General features: G+C 36.1%; 1 long non-coding RNA gene and 3 pseudogenes across 3 annotated transcripts in view; 3 read left to right on the top strand and 1 right to left on the bottom strand.

Moving 5' to 3' along the window:
* The window catches only part of LOC144560458 (uncharacterized), a 54,546-nt gene extending 37,793 nt beyond the window's left edge, over positions 1–16,753 (bottom strand). The window contains exons 1-3 of the long non-coding RNA XR_013513403.1: positions 16,594–16,753; positions 14,398–14,853; positions 7,932–8,045 (exon numbers count right to left, since the gene is read on the bottom strand). This is a non-coding gene — a long non-coding RNA (uncharacterized LOC144560458). The remainder of the gene's footprint in view (positions 1–7,931; positions 8,046–14,397; positions 14,854–16,593) is intronic.
* Positions 4,062–6,743, top strand: LOC144560340 (L-type lectin-domain containing receptor kinase IX.1 pseudogene; annotated as a pseudogene). The gene has a single exon (XR_013513370.1). The product of XR_013513370.1 is annotated as an L-type lectin-domain containing receptor kinase IX.1 pseudogene (transcript).
* Positions 11,414–14,373, top strand: LOC144560362 (L-type lectin-domain containing receptor kinase IX.1 pseudogene; annotated as a pseudogene).
* Positions 16,754–18,985: 2,232 nt separating the features above from the next.
* LOC144560435 (L-type lectin-domain containing receptor kinase IX.1 pseudogene) lies at positions 18,986–22,171 on the top strand (annotated as a pseudogene). Its single transcript, XR_013513395.1, has 2 exons — positions 18,986–21,826; positions 21,880–22,171. The product of XR_013513395.1 is annotated as an L-type lectin-domain containing receptor kinase IX.1 pseudogene (transcript).
* Positions 22,172–23,108: the final 937 nt, after the last annotated feature.

Here is a 23,108-nt window from a genome sequence, read left to right as displayed (position 1 = left end):
AAAGGCCATTCTTGCCTCTTCTATGTGTGTAATAATCCACACACACAAAAAAAAACCCTCAAATTAGACTTAGATGGGCCCTAGTTCAACATCACAAATTAAAATGACCAAAATTATACAGAAAGCAACCAATTACTAAGCCCAGTCATTGTTGGTATTGGGATTATCAGCTGATATGAATCAGCCTTATGGGCTTAAATCTAATTTATAAACTTACCAGTTAAGAGTATAAACAGAAATATCAAACTCTTCAAATTTAGTTGTAAAAGGACCTTATACAACAAAAAATAAAGCATCTATGTGTGCTCCATACTTCACCTTAGACAGTTAATTTGAAAATAAACCTCAAATTAGTACCAGTGCTGATTTTCTCTCCATCCAGGGTTTTATTTACCTATTGAACCAGAGGTAAAAATTGTGGAGCAACATGGAAACACACGACTCCAAACCTTCTGTTATCCTAGCATGATAGTGGGGCCTTCACTTTATTGAGGAAATGAGGGACAGAGAGGAGAGAGATAGAGAGGAAATGAGGGATAACAGCTGATCCAGGTTAGAGATTGGCGCTACCCCTAACAGATGGGCCCCAATTACATTTGCTTAAAAATCTCTATAAAAAATAAATCAATTAAAAATTTGAAAATTAAACAAGACAGACCAAAGCACTGAAAACAGAATTTCACTACTGTTCAATCTAACATAATTTCATTAAATTAGTTTTTTATTTTATTTTTTATTTTATAAATCCGGGTAGAAGCTACCAAGGTGTTACAACTTGCAGAAATTTAAATACCACTGGTACATCTCTTTACCACTATTTCCACAATTTTTCCCAATACAGTGGTATTGATAACGATCTATGCTATTGCCCATTGTCTCTCCTTAGCAGCAATTCAACCACAGGACCCCTTCCTGTCTCACTCTTTCAGCCAAGATTTCTGGTGTGATGCACTCACCCCTGAAAATCAGCGAATTACGCTGTTTCCAAATGATTCATGCTGCACATATAAACCAGGTTGCCCAAATCCTCTTAGTGACCCTATTTTGCCCTTTGACATTGTCCCAGGAAGAGTGCCATATCCTTTGGATGGAAGTGCCAATTTTTCATTAAATTAGTTGCTTTACTTTTGGTTGCCTGGACAATATGCCCCACACATCAATCAAAATCTTGCCAAGAACATTCTTTTGGTTTGATTTATTCTATACAAATTTTCCCCATTGGCATGCAATTGATAGAAATAGCAGATTGGCTGTAAACTACAGCGTATCCCACACCCCGATTCAGAAAATAGACTACAGATGAATCAAGGTGTGATTAGTAGGGGTTGAGAAAAAGACTAGAGATGAATCAGTACCATCGATTAGTGCCCTCTGCCCGTTCCTCTAAATTTTGGTATGAATTCCTAAACGGATTTTGCCACGTCGCCAGTCGATCTGTCAACCAGCACTTACGCGATGTCGCCATCCATACCGTTTCTTCATCGCATTCAGGTCGACAGAGAAAGCAAGGTTCACGGTCATTGGTCTTTCATTCTCGTTTAACGCTTTGGTACAGAACAGCCGGTCCAGGAATTTCGCCAGTATTTTCTTTTCCTTGATTATTTTTTTCTGGGATCTTATGTAATTGAAATTTCACGTACCATAGAGTAACGAACAAATTAAAAGAGATATGACGGGTTAACAAAATCTGTTTTATATTTACTACAAAATCCTGCTACAGAAAATCGTGGCGCATAGTCCGCTTGTGCTCGTGCATTCGCTGCCATGTGGTCCCGCTGCACGTTCCTGCCCAATCAATGACTATGAGCAACAGCGCCAATGTTCCTTCTTTCTTTTCTGTTACTGATTTTCTGTATCTTTGTTCATGCGGCCACCATGACAAAGTGCTAAATAAGAATGTGTTTTGAATTTTGATCGTTGCATTGAAGGTTACATTTTTTTGGACTCTAGGCAGAAGAAAGATGCTATTTTTTATTACTCAATTTTGCTTATTGCCTCCCCGGATTTTTATTAATTCTGTAAAAGTAAAAACAAGTTATAAATCTAATTATTTATAGAGTAGGGTTAAAATGGTTCATTGGTTTTGTGCTCCATCATTCTCCAATATTAACATATTTATTTTCAAAATCTAGATAATCAATCCGAACTATTCAACATAATCTTCATATTAAAATATACTTGAATAACAAATTGATAATTTTTAGAATTTTTTGCTACTTTTTTAAGAAGGTACAAAATTACTTTTTTTAAATGGTACATAATCTTTTTTTTTTTAAATGCACTTGAATAACAAACTTGCATAATCTTCTAAAAACAGTAATTTTGTACATATCTTAAAAAATAACAAGAAAATTATAAAAATTAACTATATGGGAAGAAATGTGAATTCGGTGTTTGCAACAGGTCAAACTACAAGAAGAGGCCTAGGGGTAGTATAGAAATCCATCATTATACGCATGGTTCTGAAACTTAGCTGATATCGAGTCAACTCGGTATCGGACGGGACCGGTACGAGTTTCACCTGAGTCTCGCACTTATGCAAGTTTTTGAGCAAAAATCGGATGAACAGTGTTTGACTCGGCCGAGTTATCCGATTTTCAGACCGAGTCAGACTGAGTTCACCCGAGTTAGGCCGAGTTTCACCCAAGTCAGTACATGGGCAGTGAAAATCATTGTCTAGACTGATTTGGTCTTCCGCCTTAGCTTTCTGTTGTATCTTGAGGTTGAGAGCAAGAAAATCATTGTTATTGATTTGAGATTTAAGTTCAGTTTTGCATCATTTGAAGAAGGAAATGGTGCTTGGAAAAAAATTAGAAAGGGGAAAGTCCTGAGTGCGTATCCTCTGAGATATCTCAACTTTTGCGTGACCGACGTGTCTGGTACCTATTCGGTGATAGTGCAGGGACCTGTATTATTTTTGCTTTGAGATTCGTGTATAACTTATTTAAACGGTTAAAATTTTCCGTAAAGTCACGCAAAGTTTGAGATATCTCAGAGGATACGAATTCGAAAGTCCTTGGCTGAATTAGGAGGATCAATCTTCAGTTATTTCTATGGCTAGACTCGGTGTGTAATTTTGTACTATAGAGAATTTGAATTTGTAGTGGTTCATGATAAACCTTATCCATTTTATATTCTGATCCAACTTCTTTTTTTGTTCTGTTGAACAAAATACTTCATCAAAGACTCAAAAGTGTGCTGGTTTGCTTGAGTGCCTTACTACTTGACTAGGATTGTAGCCTGCGAAGCCATTAATTACGGTTTTATTTTACAGTGGTTTGTTTTTATTTTTTATTTTTTTTGACTAAATAAAGAATGAGATTGAACTATATTACAAATTAAATTTTATTGTTAAGAAAATATAAAATGTAGAAATTATATATTTTATTTCTCTTTTGTGAATATCATTCACGTTTTTTTATTTATTTTATGAAATAGAATTACACTACAAATTAAATTAATTGTTATCCATCATAATTTAATTATTATGGGTGTTATAAATATTTAAACGGTTAACTATCAAAATACCAAAATTTCTAATTTGTTTAGTACAAAACAAGTTTCTGCCAAAAAAAATCCGAGTTGTCGATCTGATTCAGCTGATTCCGACCGATTTATCCGATTCCAATTCCATGATCAAGTGACCGATTCCGATTCCGATTCCAATTCTGATTCCAATTTTCAAAACTATGATTATACGTTTTCATGAAGTTCAAACTGGCAATAATACATATTGATGGACCTATCCCATAGAAGAAGAGAAGTTGTACAGGGATATGTTATAAGGTAAGTTAAATGGGACGTAAGAATCACAAAATAAAAAAAGAACCATTTTTTTTGGACTGGTTCATCAATTTTCTGTTTTCCAGGTTATATACACTCTTCTTTGGTTTTTAATTCAATCTGAACCGGATAGGTGATTAAGTCTGATTTTTTACCGCCTACTTGTCCAGTTCGGTTTTAATAACAATGATGATCTAGTCAGTTACTTGTAATTTAAAGGAATAACGATTCATGAAAACAACATCCGAGCTACAACACACTTGGTATTTGATACTGTCAATTTTGGGGAATTATAGAAGTACATGCCTTGGAATAATTTATAAGGAGGCTGAATTATACAAAAATAGAAAATGATTATATTTCAATATACATAATTAAAAAATTTGAAATCATAGTAGCTAGCTCCTGCATGAGTTACCAAACTACTGTTTGATTCCCCCAATATTTTTTTAGTGCGTTTTGCATCATTCATATAAACTGCCTTGGGGCCGGTATTTGGAGAGAGTCCAATTCCTCGTGTAGCTGACTGAGTTGTTTTTTGTGACAGCATTCAACTGGCAATTTATAAGATTTCTACCAATTCAAGTCCACGCAAAATAAGAATTTATGGACATAATTAATTTCCACTGGTAAGTTGACAAATGAATGAAAATGCTGTCGTTGACTGCGGGTTCCCTTAATTAGCACCAATAAATTTCCCTCACCTCGTCCTCTGGCACCAAATTAACGATTCTCCTCCAAAATACACTCATTAAACTTTCTACTTTGGCTCCGATTGCAAAAGCTCCCCGAAACAACAGTCACCGAGCATTACAAGGTTTTAATAATCAAAATGGTGATACCTGAGTTGTGCTCAAGACCGATCCAACTCTTGTACTTATCTTCCATTTATTTGTTTCTTCTTGTACCCCATGGTGTTTCGGTTTCATTCAACTTCAGTTTCTCAGACCGCAACAACGAGAAAAACATCACATTTGAAGGAGATGCATCCTATGATAATTCGGAAAAATTAATAGATTTGACCAAAAATTCGGCAACCTCAGGCCTTGCGGACAGCACAGGTAGAGCAACGTACAATCAGCCAGTGCCCTTGTGGGATAAAGATACCGGAGAGGTAACCAACTTTACAACCCAGTTCTCTTTTCTTATAAATAGTACTAAACCAAATAACTTTGGGGATGGCTTTGCTTTCTTCCTATCATCCTATCCATCTAAAATTGCTCCTGATGGAGGCGGCCAATATCTTGGCCTTTTCAATTCCACTACAGCCATGAATGAATCGGCTAATCAGGTAGTCGCAGTCGAGTTTGATACATACTTGAATTATGTTATAGACCCAAATTCAACAGATCGATCTGTTTGCCACATTGGTATTGATGTAAACATGATCAAATCAACTTCTTACCAGCTCATTCCAAATTACCTTTTTGTTGGTACAAGGATGACTGCAGAGATTGAGTATAACAGTCAGCTAAAACTTTTGAGTCTTTCCCTTTGGCAAGAAAAAAACTTGACAAACCAATTCAACATCAGTGCAACTGTTGATTTAAGGAAACTGCCACCAAATTCATCTGTGGGCTTCTCAGCAGCCACTGGAGCAAGTTTTGAAGCGCACCAGTTATTCTGGTGGTCTTTTAACTCAACCTTAGAAATGAAGCAAATTTTCCCCATTTTAGCTCCATCAGAAGCCCCATCACCCAAAGCCCCATTGGTTATAAAAAATAAAAACACGATAAATGTGCCGTGCATAGTTGGAATAGCCGTGTGCATATTTATCATGTTTCTTTTAGTAGGGATCTTGATATATCATCTCATAAAAAAGAGTTATATCAAGAAAATCAGAGAAATTGAGGTGATTGGTGATGAATCAATTGATTACGAATTTGAAAAGGGGAGAGGACCCAAGAGGTTCCCGTACAGTGAACTGGTTGATGCAACAAATGGTTTTGGGGAGAATGAGAAACTTGGAGAAGGTGGGTTTGGATCAGTCTACAGAGGTATTTTAAAGGATGAAAACATTCATGTTGCTGTTAAGAGGGTGTCAAAAGATTCAAAGCAAGGGAAAAAAGAATATATATCAGAGGTCCGGATTATAAGCCAACTAAGGCATCGAAATCTTGTTCAACTAATTGGTTGGTGCCATGATCATGGAGAATTTTTGTTGGTATATGAATTGATGCACAAGGGAAGCCTCGACAAACACCTTTATAGCAATGAAACTTTTCTAACTTGGCCGATTAGGCACAATATAGCACTAGGGCTAGGCTCTGCTCTTCTATACCTCCATGAGGAGTGGGAGCAATGTGTTGTGCATAGAGATATCAAGCCAAGCAACCTAATGTTAGATTCCTCATTCAATGCTAAACTTGGTGATTTCGGCCTTGCTAGACTTATTGATCACAACCAAGAAGTAGAAACGGTTGCTGCTGGCACCAAGGGTTATATAGCACCAGAATGTGTCCTTGGCACGGCAAATGCAAGCACGAATTCCGATGTTTTCAGTTTTGGAGTCGTCTTGCTGGAAATCGCATGTGGAAGGAGGCCCATAATGCCTCAACAGGATCAAAGGAAAGTGAGTTTAGTTGAATGGGTTTGGGATTTGTACGGGCAGAATGCACTTATGGGAGCCGTCGATTCAAGTTTAAATGGTGATTTCATAAAAGAAGAAGTCGAGTGTCTGATGATTGTTGGTTTATGGTGTGCACACCCGGAAAAATCCTCACGCCCATCTATTAGGAAGGCCATGAGTGTTTTGCACTTTCAAGCTAATTTACCAATTCTTCCTCCAAAAATGCCTATGCCGGTGTATACTATTCCATTGGATCCTAATATGCAATTTCATACCACCTCCTCTGAGGCTACTTCAAGTGGCATAGCAAAAAATTCCACCAAGTCAGCACCTGCTCCATCTTCAGACTCTTCCTGGCTGCTCAAACAAGAACAGAGAACGTTCTAAATAATGAATTTGCAATTCTTTTCTTAGTTGCTTTTCTATTGCATTGTTAGCTGTTGTGTTTTTTATTAGACTTTCTTCTTGCAATACGTGTTGTGTATAATTATTCTTTTCTTACCTTTTTTGGCACATTTAGTTGTGATAGTAGCATTTTTTTCTGCAGTATGTTATGCTAAACCAGCTAGCACTATGAATTGCTCAGAATATGTTTGCTACAGAGTTGGCATGTCTACAAATCAGGTTCAACTTACCTAATTGTCTATTTCTGTTTACATTCATTTTTCATAGCCATTAAATTTCTTATGAAATGGAGAAGACTTTCACACATTTGTACTTGCCTTTTCACAAATGTCAGCATGTTGCTACCATTTCCATCTATCACAAGTACGATTCCACGTTGTAATCTCGCCATTCCTCCCAAATCAAAAACCCAAAAACTCTCAAATTGAACTTGTTCGATTTCCTTTTTCCTTTCCACCAGCACTCAAAATCCACCAGATTACACCAGCTAGTCTATCTGCAAAAGATATAGCACAAATTGTCAACTTCAGTTTCCGTTTTTGAGCTTTACCTAGCCTCCCTATCTGGTACCTTCATCAATCTAAAATCCAGCAAATGGGTTCGTCTCAGGTTATGATCTGAATCAGGCAGAGGCTAGAAATACTAAACAAAAGCTGTTAATACCTAGGTCAAATGACTGAAGTGGATGTTGAGCCCCCATCACATGGCAATTAATCTTTGAATATTAATTAATCATCACGCAATCCTGAATTATGCAAATATGCATCAACTAAGCCTCAAATTAGAATCACATAAAATCTTGAATGCACAACTTATCCCAACTAAAGAAGCCAAAAACAACATTGAAAACATAACGTCGGTAAGATAGGTATGGTATATGCATTTCTAGGTATCACTGAAATAACACTGTTATTTTTTATTTTTATATTTTTTTTGTGTATGGGAATGGTTTGTTAACATGTGAGAATATCAAGATTGATCACTAATCTTGGCAAAACGGTCAATTTCTGCGTTATTTTCAGAAACAAGGTGTAAATGATGCTGAATTTCATAATTAACCAATAAAAAACTTGATATTTTTCCAAAGTCTAACTCACACTGGAAAATCTTTTTCGCTGGATTTGGCACCAAACTAAAAATACTATAAGATAATTTCCATGTGAAAAGAGTTTACCTTCAAGCTCATAAAGGATTGCCTCAGCTTGGACTTTGGAAGGAGGCTTCCAGTTAAAGATAATGCTCACTCACATTATAACATGCCAGAGGAGATTACTGGTACAGACGGAGGCTGCATCCAAAGAGAAAAAGAGTTGTCAGTTTTCTCCTTTCCCCGTCCAAGAAAATCGTCAATCTAAAGAATGGAATACAAATCTTCAGAAATTTGGCCAAAAATAAAATATTTGAGTTCCTAGGGTTTAACATCGCCAAATTAAATTTATTGATTTGATTTTTGAATATAGATTGCTAAGCTTGTTAACAATTACAATTCACATGACCAATTTCAAAGCCTTGAAAATTTTATAAAATTCGTAAATAAAAAGGAAAATTCACCAAATCCACAAAGTAAATTCATTAAGTTCACAAATTCAGATCAAAGAAGTCCAAAATCTCAAGTACCAATAGTCTACATAAGTAAAATTAAACACATTACAGAACAATCGGCGCTTCACTAGTTCACAGCTTAAATTAATCACTACAAAAACACACTTCTTAATTGTTTGAAATTTTTACCGAATAGAAATAGAAAGCTGAACTGCTAACTGAGCTACCATGCTAGATTGATAGGACTGAGAGATCGGACTAAAACACAAGCTATTATGCTATTACCTTAAGTTGGAGCTCAAATACCTTAAGTTGGAGCTCAAATATAGAAGCTGAGAAGATAGAGAGAAGTTAATTGAGAGAGAGAGAGGCGAGAGAAGGGCATAGAGAGAGAGAGAGTAGAGCGAATTCGCAGCCTCTGAGATACCTCATATTTTGCGTGACTTTTTGGAAAATCTCAACCGTTGCAATACGTTCTACGCGAATCTCAAAGTTCAAATAATACTGGCCCCCTACGTCACCCCCGAATAGGCACCGGACACGTCGGTCACGCAAAATACGAGATATCTCAGAGGATACGCGCTCGTGTAGAGAGGGGGCTAAAGAAATGTTTTTCCGAAATAAATGAATGAAGCGACCAGGGGTAAAGCTATTAACAGAGCATTTTTCAATTCATACTGCTCACAGACTAAAGAATCCAAAGAGCAGTTCATATGGTTCTTGCTCTACATAAACAGAAAACTACTTTGTTAAAATCTTTAACCGAATTCATACTGCATTAACGCACTGTTTCTGTTTAGCTCTGAAACGTCCGATTAGAATACAGCCTCTTTAATAGTCGTGTCGATTTAAAGTAGACGGTCCAGATCTAAAGTCAAAATTTTAGTTAACTCAGAGGATACGAATTCGGTTTGAGGACGGCTTAAGATTCGAATGGTTCGTAACTCTGATAAATTCCAATTTTTCTTTTTTGACAAAGGATAAATTCCAAATTTGAGTTATCTCATAGAGACTAAACTCAAAAAATATATATATATGAACTATGGAGCATAGAGATAAATATGATTTTTATATTGTACGTTTGAAAAAGTATAATTTTAAGTTATTTAATACATTAAACAAAAATATTTAAAGACTAAATAAACTTAACGTAGATTTTATAGGTAAAGTATAATTAAATTATCAAATTATTTTACTTTAAATTATTTTTTCACTACTTTACTTGCAAACACATTACACGAGAATAATTTAGTGTTTTTGTTTGATACTATTTTTATCTACTTATTTCACTACTATAAAACACCAATATTATAAAGTTAATTAAAATTTGCTTTGTTTTAACTTCAATTTACTTGTCAAATATATTGATAAGATCTAAAATATATGATTCGAATATAATTCAAAATATTTTGTTGTTATGAAATAAATAATATAGAATAAATATATAAAATTTCATAGTTTCATTATTATGTTGGATAAAAAGTATTTATTATATTTTAAATTTAAACAGACTATGTTGCTTAAAATGTTTCATACTAACAATAGGTGCCTTCTCCACTATTTTAATTACTAACGCTAAAAATAGCGGGGTACTCGTTGAGAGTTCGGATCTCCTAAAATAAGTGTTGTAAATAATAGTATGCTTTTATTGGATGAACAGAGTATTATCAAGTGATTAATCGAAAATAATTAGAAATAATCAGTCATAATTAGAAATAATCGGTCAATTAATTGAGAAAATCAGTAATAGTTTGATCACCGCCAAAAATAACATAAAACTTTCAATTTAAATTCGAATTATCCAATAAGTTTGGACATGAATATTAAAGTCCCATAAATTTCTAATTTGAACTAAATAATCTGAATCTAAGAGCATCTCTAATCCAACAATTGGAATGAATTGATCTAAAAAATTATGCACCATTCAAATGTAAAATAGTAAAAAAATTTCCCAAAAATAGTAAAAAATAGTAAAAAATTTCTACCTATCTAAAAAAATAGTAATTTTTTTTTCAAAAATGTAAAATTTGGTCTCCAAACACATATTAATATGGAGAACAAGATGAATGGTTCGGATCGACCGTTAGAATTTTGAAAACTCAAATATTGAGCCGTAGCACTTTAGCCCTCTATGCAACCCATAGCATATTAGCCTTACCCATCAATTAAATAGTGTGTCATTAAACAACAATTGTTTTTAAAGCAAATTTGCTAATTTAAAAATTGTGGTATATCCCAGCAATTATATTAACAATTGACACATTAAATTATTAATCCTAAAACAATTTTTAGAAAATTCGGACCATCCTCGTTGATGGAGCACGAGAAGTTAACGAATTTGTATCATCTATAGTAAGTCATCGTCTAATTTCAAAACTGGTCCGTATATTATGTATTAGCACAAATCTTAAAGAAGAACCCACACGTGCATTACTGACTTAGACCAGATTATTCCGGATTCTAATTGGACGGTTCAAATTTAAATTCAGTCGGCGACATAATGCAATTAAAGGATCCGAACTCATTAGTGAGAGAGTGAAGAAACGTGAAGGGGGAAGATTATACTTTAGGAGTCCAGAGTCGTGGATTGAAAAATGGCACGGCACGCGAATGGTCACAGTACGCGAGTCACGCTGTGACTCTCGTGCCATGACTATTTACGTGTCATGTTCAAACGTAACTAGTCATGTTTTTTACGTTTAACTATTTTTTCATAATTTAAGTTAGTTTTTTTAAAATTCATCATTTGATTAAGACCTAACGATCCTAATTACACGAGACTCGCGTGATTACGTACCATGCCGTGTCGTGATCAAAATGTCAAGGGATGGTCAAAACACGCAAATAGTCACGGCACGCAATACGCAAATCACGGCACGAAACAGTAACATATGCTGTGCCGTTCTGTGATAGAGCCAACTCCACCATGCTATTTTTCCCACACTAGTACCAGCTCAGCCAAAGAGAATCCCTGACCAGCTAAGTTCCAAAAGTATTTCAAAGAAGCCAATACTAAGCCACTAAACAAGGGGCTGAGTGGTAAACTAGGTACAGAAAGACTGGATAATGTACTTTTATTCATCGCTGACATTACTCCAGTAGGTGGTTGGTAATTGTCACATTTAAATAATGCCACCATCTACGTTAAAGTCACATGATCAACAAAAGTCCATATCATCACACTTGAATATGTATTTCTAACTTCATTTAATAATGCTTGTAGTTATTACTTCATTGAAGGGTATGCACAGTCGTTAACTAGGGGTCAATTGCCGCTCAACACCTTTGTAAATTTTAATTAGCACCGACAATCGTACCTAACCTCTTCCTCTCTGACACCAATTATTCTCCCCCAATCTACACTCACCTAGCTTTCTACCTTGGCAAAATGGTGCTTCCTGACTTGTGCTCAAGACCAATCCATCTCTTGTACTTATCTTCAATTTATTTACTTCTTATTGTACCTCATGGTGCTTCGATTTCGTTCAACTTCAATTTCTCAGAACCAATCACCAATCTTGTGAATGAACATATCAACTTCCAAGGTGATGCATCCTACAATCAGCAAAAAATTGACTTGACTGGGAACTGGGGGAACAGCAAAGGAAGAGCAACCTACAATCAACTGGTACCCTTGTGGGAAAAAGATACCGGAGAGGTAACAAACTTTACAACCCAGTTCTCTTTTCTTATACAAAATATTACATCTTCCTCTGGGGATGGCTTTACTTTCTTCCTATTGTCCTATCCATCTCAAATTCCTCCAGATAGTTATGGAGGGACCCTTGGCCTTTTCAATACCAATACTTCCATGAATGCATCGGCTAATCAGTTAGTTGCAGTCGAGTTTGATACCTTCCGGAATTCGAGGTATCATGACCCAAATTCAACAGATCCAACTGACTGCCACATTGGTATTGATGTAAACACTATTATCTCAACTTCTTACCAGATCATTCCAAACTACCTTTTTGTTGGTACAAGGATGACCGCACATATTGAGTATAACAGTTGGCAAAAACTTTTGATTCTTTCCCTTTGGCATGAAGCCAACTCGAGAATCAATTTCAGCATCAATGCAACTGTTGATTTAAGGAAACAGCCAGCAAATGCATCTGTAGGCTTCTCAGCAGGCACTGGATCAAAAATTGAAACACATCAGATTTTCTGGTGGTCTTTTAACTCAACCTTAGAAATGAAGCAAATTTCCCCCAATTTAGCTCCATCAGAAGCCCCATTGGTTAGAAAAAATAAAAAGACGAGAAATAAATCGGTCATAGTTGGAATAGCCGTGGGCACATTTATTATGTTTATTGTAGTAGGGATCTTCATATATCATCTCACAAAAAGGAGTTCAATCAAGAAAATCGAAGAAATTGAAGTGATTGATGATGAATTAATTGATTACGAATTTGAAAAGGGGAGAGGACCCAAGAGGTTCCCATACAGTGAACTGGTTGATGCAACAAATGGCTTCGGGGAGAACGAGAAACTTGGAGAAGGTGGGTTTGGATCAGTCTACAGGGGTATTTTAAAGGATGAAAACATTCATGTTGCTGTTAAGAGGGTGTCAAAAGATTCAAAGCAAGGAAAGAAAGAGTATATATCCGAGGTCAAAATTATAAGCCAACTAAGGCATCGAAATCTTGTTCAACTAATTGGTTGGTGCCATGGTCATGGAGAATTTTTGTTGGTATATGAATTGATGCATAAGGGAAGCCTCGACAAATACTTGTATAGCAAAGAAACTCTTCTAACTTGGCCAATTAGGCACAATATAGCACTCGGGTTAGGCTCTGCTCTTCTATACCTCCATGAGGAGTGGGAACAATGTGTCGTGCATAGAGATATAAAGCCAAGCAACATAATGTTAGATTCCTCATTCAATGCTAAACTCGGTGATTTTGGCCTTGCTAGACTTATTGATCACAACCAAGAAGTAGAAACGGTAGCTGCTGGCACCAAGGGTTATATAGCACCAGAATGTGTCCTTGGGACAGCAAATGCAAGCACGCATTCTGATGTTTTCAGTTTTGGAGTCGTATTATTGGAGATTGCATGTGGAAGGAGGCCCATAATGCCTCAAAAGGATCAAAGGAAGGTGAGTTTAGTTGAATGGGTTTGGGATTTGTACGGCCAAAATGCACTTATGGAGGCCGTCGATTCAAGTTTAAATGGTGATTTCATAAAAGAAGAAGTCGAGTGTCTGATGATTGTTGGTTTATGGTGTGCACACCCTGAAAAATCCTTGCGCCCATCTGTTAGGCAGGCCATGAGTGTTTTGCACTTTCAAGCTAATTTACCAATTCTTCCTCCAAAAATGCCTATGCCGGTGTATCTTATTCCATTGGATTCTAATATGCAATTTTATACCACCTCCTCTGAGGCTACTTCAAGTGGCGTTGCAAAAAATTCCACCAAGTCGGCTCCTGCTCCATCTTCAGACTCTTCCTGGCTGCTCAAACAACAACTAAGAACATTATAAATAGTGGATTTATAAACAAAGTTTTCTCTATATTTTTTTTTCTTTAGTTCTCTTAATGTCCAGTACTACAATGATTCCTACTTGGTAGTTTTCTTTAGTGCTTTTATTGTGCAGTATTACAATGATTCATATATTGCGGATGTACCTTTTTATTCTGTTGCTTTTGTTTCGAGACTTTCTTCTTGCAATATGAATTGTGTATAATAGTTCTTTTGTTGGGTATGTTTAGTTTTGTTAGTACCATTATTCTGCTAAACCTGCCTAGCTCTATAAATTGCTTATGATCTTTTTCCCTTAAGTTTGAATGTCATGAAATCAGGTTCAGCTTACCGAATTGTCTATTTCTGTTTTCGTTTATTTTTCTAACCTTTGAATTTTTAATGAAATAGAGATGACTTCCCCACATTAATTTGTAATCACCTCTTTTTTTAATATAGAATGTTAACACTTACAATTCACATGAGCAATTTCAAAGCCTTGAAAATTTTACTCAAAAAATACACTTAATTGTTTTAAATTTTTACCGAATAGAAAAAGAAAGCTGAACTGCTAGTTGAGCTACCATGCTAGACTGATAGGAGGAGTGAGATATCAGAGTCACGAGACCTATTACCTTCAGTTGGAGCTCAAAAATAGAAGCTGAGAAGATAGAAATAAGACAAGGTCGGGACTTGGCAATCACCAGAGATGCATGGAACTAGGAAGGACAGCGTAATAGACAATAATTAAAGGAAAGTGTGAATTTGGTTGTGCGCGGAGCCAGCTACTATCGTCTATGGATTATGGAGCATGGAAATTGATCGAGAGGGGCTCGAGAAATGTTTTTCCGAAATAGAGAGGAATGAAGTGACTGGTTGTGCGCAGAGCCAGCTACTATCGTCTAGGGTTTTCTTTAATTAGCACCAATAATTGTACCTCTCCCAAGCTACACTCTTTAGATATCTACCTTAGCTCACATTCATCACAAGTACGACACCAAGTTGCAATATCACCATTTCTCGCAAATCAAATCCCAAAAACTCTAAAATTGAGCTGGTGCAATTTCCTTTTGCCTTCCCACCAATTCTATCTGCGAAAGATATAGCAAAATTTGTTAACTTAAGTTTCCGATTTTAAACTTTAACTCAGCCTCCCTATTTGGTACCTTCATCTATTTAAAAGCTAGCAAACGGGGTCCTCTCAGGTTATGATCTGATCAGATGAGAAAAGGTGTTTGGTGTTTGCCACAGGCCTGGCATTTGCGAGTTATTTTACGCCTGTTAGATGGAAGGAAATTTGACAGAATGTGTTAAAGATTCTTTGTGTATTTGTGGAATTTGACTGTCGCCTCAGTAAGGAGATTACTTTTTATTTTCTGAGAAAAACAGAAAGCAGAAAGAGTATAATTATAGGTAGGATATTGATAATTTTGAGGTTTCGAATTTAAATCCAGGCACAAATCAGCAAACAATTTTAAAGGCCATTCTTGCCTCTTCTATGTGTGTAATAATCCACACACACAAAAAAAAACCCTCAAATTAGACTTAGATGGGCCCTAGTTCAACATCACAAATTAAAATGACCAAAATTATACAGAAAGCAACCAATTACTAAGCCCAGTCATTGTTGGTATTGGGATTATCAGCTGATATGAATCAGCCTTATGGGCTTAAATCTAATTTATAAACTTACCAGTTAAGAGTATATACAGAAATATCAAACTCTTCAAATTTAGTTGTAAAAGGACCTTATACAACAAAAAATAAAGCATCTATGTGTGCTCCATACTTCACCTTAGACAGTTAATTTGAAAATAAACCTCAAATTAGTACCAGTGCTGATTTTCTCTCCATCCAGGGTTTTATTTACCTATTGAACCAGAGGTAAAAATTGTGGAGCAACATGGAAACACATGACTCCAAACCTTCTGTTATCCTAGCATGATAGTGGGGCCTTCACTTTATTGAGGAAATGAGGGACAGAGAGGAGAGAGATAGAGAGGAAATGAGGGATAACAGCCGATCCAAGTTAGAGATTGGCGCTACCCCTAACAGATGGGCCCCAATTACATTTGCTTAAAAATCTCTATAAAAAATAAATCAATTAAAAATTTGAAAATTAAACAAGACAGACCAAAGCACTGAAAACAGAATTTCACTACTGTTCAATCTAACATAATTTCATTAAATTAGTTTTTTATTTTATTTTTTATTTTATAAATCCGGGTAGAAGCTACCAAGGTGTTACAACTTGCAGAAATTTAAATACCACTGGTACATCTCTTTACCACTATTTCCACAATTTTTCCCAATACAGTGGTATTGATAACGATCTATGCTATTGCCCATTGTCTCTCCTTAGCAGCAATTCAACCACAGGACCCCTTCCTGTCTCACTCTTTCAGCCAAGATTTCTGGTGTGATGCACTCACCCCTGAAAATCAGCGAATTACGCTGTTTCCAAATGATTCATGCTGCACATATAAACCAGGTTGCCCAAATCCTCTTAGTGACCCTATTTTGCCCTTTGACATTGTCCCAGGAAGAGTGCCATATCCTTTGGATGGAAGTGCCAATTTTTCATTAAATTAGTTGCTTTACTTTTGGTTGCCTGGACAATATGCCCCACACATCAATTAAAATCTTGCCAAGAACATTGTTTTGGTTTGATTTATTCTATACAAATTTTCCCCATTGCCAAGCAATTGATAGAAATAGCAGATTGGCTGTAAACTACAGCGTATGCCACACCCCAATTTAGAAAATAGACTACAGATGAATCAAGGTGTGATTAGTATGGATTGAGAAAAAGACTAGAGATGAATCAGTACCATCGATTAGTGCCCTCTGCCCGTTCCTCTAAATTTTGGTATGAATTCCTATACGGATTTTTCCACGTCGCCAGTCGATCTGTCAACCAGCACTTACGCGATGTCGCCATCCATACCGTTTCTTCATCGCATTCAGGTCGACAGAGAGAGCAAGGTTCACGGTCCATTGAATTCGTCTTTCATTCTCGTTTAACGCTTTGGTACAGAACACCCGGTCCAGGAATTTCGCCAGTATTTTCTTTTCCCTGGTTATTTTTTTCTCGGATCTTATGTAACGGAAATTTCACGTACAATGGAGTAACGAACAAATTAAAAGAGATATGACGGGTTAACAAATCTGTTTTGTATTTACTACAAAATCCTACTGCAGAAAATCGTGGCGCATGGTCCGCTTGTGCTCGTGCATTCGCTGCCATGTGGTCCCGCTGCACGTTCCTGCCCAATCAATGACTATGAGCAACAGCGCCAATGTTCCTTCTTTTTTTCTGTTACTGATTTTCTGTATCTTTGTTCATGTGGTCACCATGATGAAGTGCTAAATAAGAATGTGTTTTGAAGTTTGATCGTTGCATTGAAGGTTACATTTTTTGGACTCTAGGCAGATGAAAGATGCTATTTTTTATTACTCAATTTTGCTTATTGCCTCCCCGGATTTTTATTAATTCTGTAAAAGTAAAACAAGTTATAATTCTAATTATTTATAGAATAGGGTTAAAATGTTTCCTTGGTTTTGTGCCCCATTATGCTCCAATAATAATATATCTATTTTCAAAATCTAAATAATTAATCCGAACCATTCAACATAATCTTCATATTAAAATGTACTTGGATAACAAATTGATAATTTTTAGAATTTTTTGCTACTTTTTTAAGAAGGTACAAAATTAATGTTCTTAAATGGTACATAATTTTTTTTTTAAATGTACTTGGATAACAAACTTACATAATCTTCTAAAAACAATAATTTTGTACATATCTTAAAAAATAACAAGAAAAATATAAAAATTAACTATATGGGAAGAAATGTGAATTCGGTTTTTGCAAAAGGTCAAACTACAAGAAGAGGCCTAGGGGTAGTACAGAAATCCATCATTATACACATGGTTGAAATTTAGCCGATATCGAGTCAACTCGGAATCGGACGGGACCGGTACGAGTTTCACCTGAGTCTCGCACTTATGCAAGTTTTTGAGCAAAAATCGGATGAACAGTGTTTGACTCGGCCGAGTTATCCGATTTTCAGACCGAGTCAGACTGAGTTCACCCGAGTTAGGCTGAGTTTCACCCAAGTCAGTACATGGGCAGTGAAAATCATTGTCCTAGACTGATTTGATCTCCCGCCTTAACTTTCTGTTGTATCTTGAGGTTGAGAGCAAGAAAACCATTGTTATTGATTTGAGATTTAAGTTCAGTTTTGCATCTTTTGAAGAAGGAAATGGTGCTCGGAAAAAATTTGGAAAGGGGAAGTCCTTGGCTGAGTTAGGAGGAAGAATCTTCAGTTATTTCTATGGCTAGATTTGGTGTGTAATTTTGTACTATAGAGAATTTGAATTTGTAGTGGTTCATAATAAACCTTATCCATTTTATATTCTGATCCAACAACAATTTTTTTGTTATGTTGAACAAAATACTTGATCAAAGACTCAAAAGTGTGCTGGTTTGCTTGAGTGCCTTACTAGTTACTAGGCTTATAGCCTGCGCAGCCATTAATTACGGTTTTATTTTATTTATAGTTTTTATATTTAACTAGTGTAGGAGATGCATACACAGTGTTTTTTTTTTTTTTTACTAAATAAAGAATGAGATTGAACTATATTACAAATTAAATTTGATTGTTAAGAAAATATAAAATGTATCAAAATACAAAAATTTCTAATTTGTTTAGTACAAAACAAGTTTCTGCCAAAAAAAATCCTAGTTGTCGATCCGATTCAGCTGATTCCGACCGATTTATCCGATTCCAATTCCATGATCAAGTGACCGATTCCGATTCCGATTCCAATTCCAATTCCAATTTTAAAAACTATGATTATACGTTTTCTTGAAGTTCAAACCGGCAATAATACATATTGATGGACCTATCCCATAGAAGAAGAGAAGTTGTACAGGGATATGTTATAAGGTAAGTTAAATGGGACGTAAGAATCACAAAATAAAAAAAGAACCATTTTTTTTGGACTGGTTCATCAATTTTCTGTTTTCCAGGTTATATACACTCTTCTTTGGTTTTAAATTCAAACTGAACCGGATAGGTGACTAAGTCTGATTTTTTACAGCCTACTTGTCCAGTTCGGTTTTAATAACAATGATGATCTAGTCAGTTACTTGTAATTTAAAGGAATAACGATTCATGAAAACAACATCCGAGCTACAACACACTTGGTATTTGATACTGTCAATTTTGGGGAATTATAAAAGTACACGCCTTGGAATAATTTATAAGGAGGCTGAATTATACAAAAATAGAAAATGATTATATTTCAATATACATAATTAAAAAATTTGAAATCATAGTAGCTAGCTCCTGCATGAGTTACCAAACTACTGTTTGATTCCCCCAATATTTTTTTAGTGCGTTTTGCATCATTCATATAAAGTGCCTTGCGCCAGTAATCTAACGAGGTTTATAATTTGGAGACAGTCCAATTCCTTGTGTAGCTGACGGAGTAATTTTTGTGACAGCATTCAACTGGCAATTTTTAAGATTTCTACCAATTCAAGTCCACGCAAAAAAAGAATTTATGGACATAATTAATTTCCACTGGTAAGTTGACAAATGAATAAAAATGATGTCGTTGACTGCGGGTTCCCTTAATTAGCACCAATAAATTTGCCTCACCTCGTCCTCTGGCACCAAATTAACGATTCTCCTCCAAAATACACTCATTAAACTTTCTACTTTGGCTCCGATTGCAAAAGCTCCCCGAAACAACAGTCACCGTGCATTACAAGGTTTTAATAATCAAAATGGTGATACCTGAGTTGTGCTCAAGACCAATCCAAGTCTTGTACTTATCTTCCATTTATTTGTTTCTTCTTGTACCCCATGGTGTTTCAGTTTCATTCAACTTCAATTTCTCTGACCCCAACACCGTCAATGAAAACATCAAATTTGAAGGCAATGCATACTATGATAATACGAACAAAATCGATTTGACCAAAAATTCGGCAACCTCAAGCCTTGGGAACAGCACAGGAAGAGCAACGTACAATCAGCCAGTGCCCTTGTGGGATAAAGATACCGGAGAGGTAACCAACTTTACAACCCGGTTCTCTTTTCTTATACAAAATACTACACCAAATAACTTTGGGGATGGCTTTGCTTTTTTCCTATCTTTGTATCCATCTCAAATTCCTCAACAAGCTGATGGCCAGTACTTTGGCAAATATCTTGGTCTTTTCAATTCCACTACCGGCATGAATGCATCGGCTAATCAAGTAGTTGCAGTTGAGTTTGATACCTTCTTGAATCAGATTATAGATCCAAATTCAACAGATCGATCTGTTTGCCACATTGGTATTGATGTAAACATGATCGAATCAACTTCTTACCAGCTCATTTCAAACTCCCTCTTTGTTAATGAAAGGATGACAGCACATATTGAGTATAACAGTTGGCAAAAACTTTTGAGTCTCTCCCTTTGGCATGAGGCCAACTCAACAATCCAATTCAGCCTCAATGCAACTGTTGATATAAGGAACCTGCCAGCAAATGCATCTGTAGGCTTCTCAGCTGCCACGGGATCATCCATTGAAACGCACCAGCTCTTCTGGTGGTCTTTTAACTCAACCTTAGGGATGAAAACATTGGTCAGCAAAGATAAAAACAAGATAAATGTGCCGCTCATAAGTGGAATAGTCGTGTGCACATTTATTATATTTATTGTAGTAGGGATATTCTTCATATATCATCTCAGAAAAAGGAGCTCAATCAAGAAAATCCGAGAAATTGAGGTCATTGGTGATGAATCAATTGATTACGATTTTGAAAAGGGGAGAGGACCCAAGAGGTTCCCGTACAGTGAACTGTTTGATGCAACAAATGGGTTTGGGGAGAACGAGAAACTCGGAGAAGGGGGGTTTGGATCAGTCTACAGGGGTATTTTAAAGGATGAAAACATTTATGTTGCTGTTAAGAGGGTGTCAAAAGATTCAAAGCAAGGGAAAAAAGAGTATATATCAGAAGTCCGGATCATAAGCCAACTAAGGCATCGAAATCTTGTTCAACTAATTGGTTGGTGCCATGATCATGGAGAATTTTTGTTGGTTTATGAATTGATGCACAAGGGAAGCCTCGACAAACACTTGTATAGCAAAGAAACTTTTCTAACTTGGCCAATTAGGCAAAATATAGCACTAGGGCTAGGCTCTGCTCTTCTCTACCTCCATGAAGAGTGGGAACAATGTGTTGTGCATAGAGATATTAAGCCAAGCAACATAATGTTAGATTCCTCATTCAATGCTAAGCTCGGTGATTTCGGCCTTGCTAGACTCATTGATCACAACCAAGAAGTAGAAACTGTAGCTGCTGGCACCAAGGGTTATATAGCACCAGAATGTGTCCTTGGCACGGCAAATGCAAGCACACATTCTGATGTTTTCAGTTTTGGAGTCGTCTTGTTGGAGATTGCATGTGGAAGGAGACCCATAATGCCTCAAAAGGATCAAAGGAAGGTGAGTTTAGTTGAATGGGTTTGGGATTTGTATGGGCAGAATGCACTTATGGAGGCTGTTGATTCAAGTTTAAATGGTGATTTCATAAAGGAAGAAGTCGAGTGTCTGATGATTGTTGGTTTATGGTGTGCACACCCGGAAAAATCCTCACGTCCATCTATTAGGCAGGTCATGAGTGTATTGCACTTTCAAGCTAATTTACCAATTCTTCCTCCAAAAATGCCGATGCCAGTGTATGCTATTCCATTCGATCCTAATATGCAATTTTATACCACCTCCTCTGAGGCTACTTCAAGTGGCGTCACAAAAAATTTCACCAAGTCGGCTGCTGCTCCATCTTCAGACTCTTCGTGGCTGCTGAAACAAGAACCGAGAACGTTCTAAATAATGAATTGGCAAACATAGTTTCCTCTGGTTTTTTATTTGTTTTTCTATTGCATTGATAGCTGTTGTGCTTTTTTGTAATGTTCTTCTTGCAATACATACTGTGTATAATTATTCTTTTCTTCCCTTTTTTGGCACATTTAGTTGTGATAGTAGCATTTTTCTTCTCCAATACGTTATGCTAAACCAGATAGCACTATGAATTGCTCAGAATCTGTTTGTATTGAGTTGGCATGTCTACAAATCAGGTTCAACTTACCTAATTGTCTATTTCTGTTTACATTCATTTTTCATAGCCATTGAATTTTTGATGAAATAGAAAGGACTTTCGCACATTTGTACTTACCTTCACACAAATGTCAGCATGTTGCTACCATTTCCATCTATCACAAGTACGATACCACATTGCAATCTCGCCATTCCTCCCAAATCAAAAACCCAAACACTCTCAAATTGTACTTGTTTGATTTCCTTTTGCCTTCTCACCAGCACTCAAAATCCACAAGATTACACCAGCTATCTATCTGCAAAAGATACAGCACAATTTGTCAACTTCAGTTTCCTGTTTTGAACTTTACCTAGCCTCCCTTTTTGGTGCCTTCATCAATCTAAAATCCAGCAAATGGGTTCCTCTCAGGTTATGATCTGACTCTGGCTGTGGTTAGAAATACTAAACAAAAGCTGTTAATACCTAGGTCAAATGATTAATTGGATGTTTAGGCAAATTAGCCCCATCACATGGCAATTAATCCTTAAATATTAATTAATCATCACGCAATCCTGAATCATGCAAATATGCAGTAACTAAGCCTCAAGATAGAATCACATAAAAGCTTGAATGCACAACTTATCCCAACTAAAGAAGCCAACAACAACATTGAAAAACATGACGTCGGGAAGATAGGTATGGTAGGTGCATTTCTAGGTATCACTGAAACAACACTGTTATTTATTTTTTATTTTTTTTTGGTAGGAGAATGGTTTCTTAACATGTGAGAATATCAAGATTGATCACTAATCTTGGCAAAACTGTCAATTTCTGTGTTAATTTGAGAAACAAAGTATAAATGATGCTCAATTGCATAATTAACCAATAAAAAACTTGATATTTTTCCAAAGTCTAACTCACACTGGAAAATCTTTTTCGCTGGATTTGGCACCAAACTATAAATACTATAAGATAATTTCCATGTGAAAAGAGTTTACCTTCAAGCTCATAAAGGATTGCCTCAGCTTGGACTTTGGAAGGAGGCTTCCAGTTAAAGATAATGCTCACTCACATTATAACACGCCAGAGGAGATTACTGGTACAGCCAGAGGCTGCATCCAAAGAGAAAAGAGTTGTCAGTGTTCTCCATCCTCCATTCACACTAGATAAATAAAATTGCCAATCTAAAGAATGGAATAAAAATCTTCAGAAATTAAGCTAAAAATTAAAGATTTGAGTTCCTAGGGTT

Source organism: Carex rostrata, chromosome 1, assembly GCF_964058835.1.
Source record: "Carex rostrata chromosome 1, lpCarRost1.2, whole genome shotgun sequence".
Classification (NCBI taxonomy): Eukaryota; Viridiplantae; Streptophyta; class Magnoliopsida; order Poales; family Cyperaceae; genus Carex; species Carex rostrata.
The sequence above is the reverse complement of the archived record's forward strand: the minus strand, read 5'-3'. Positions and strand labels throughout refer to the sequence as shown.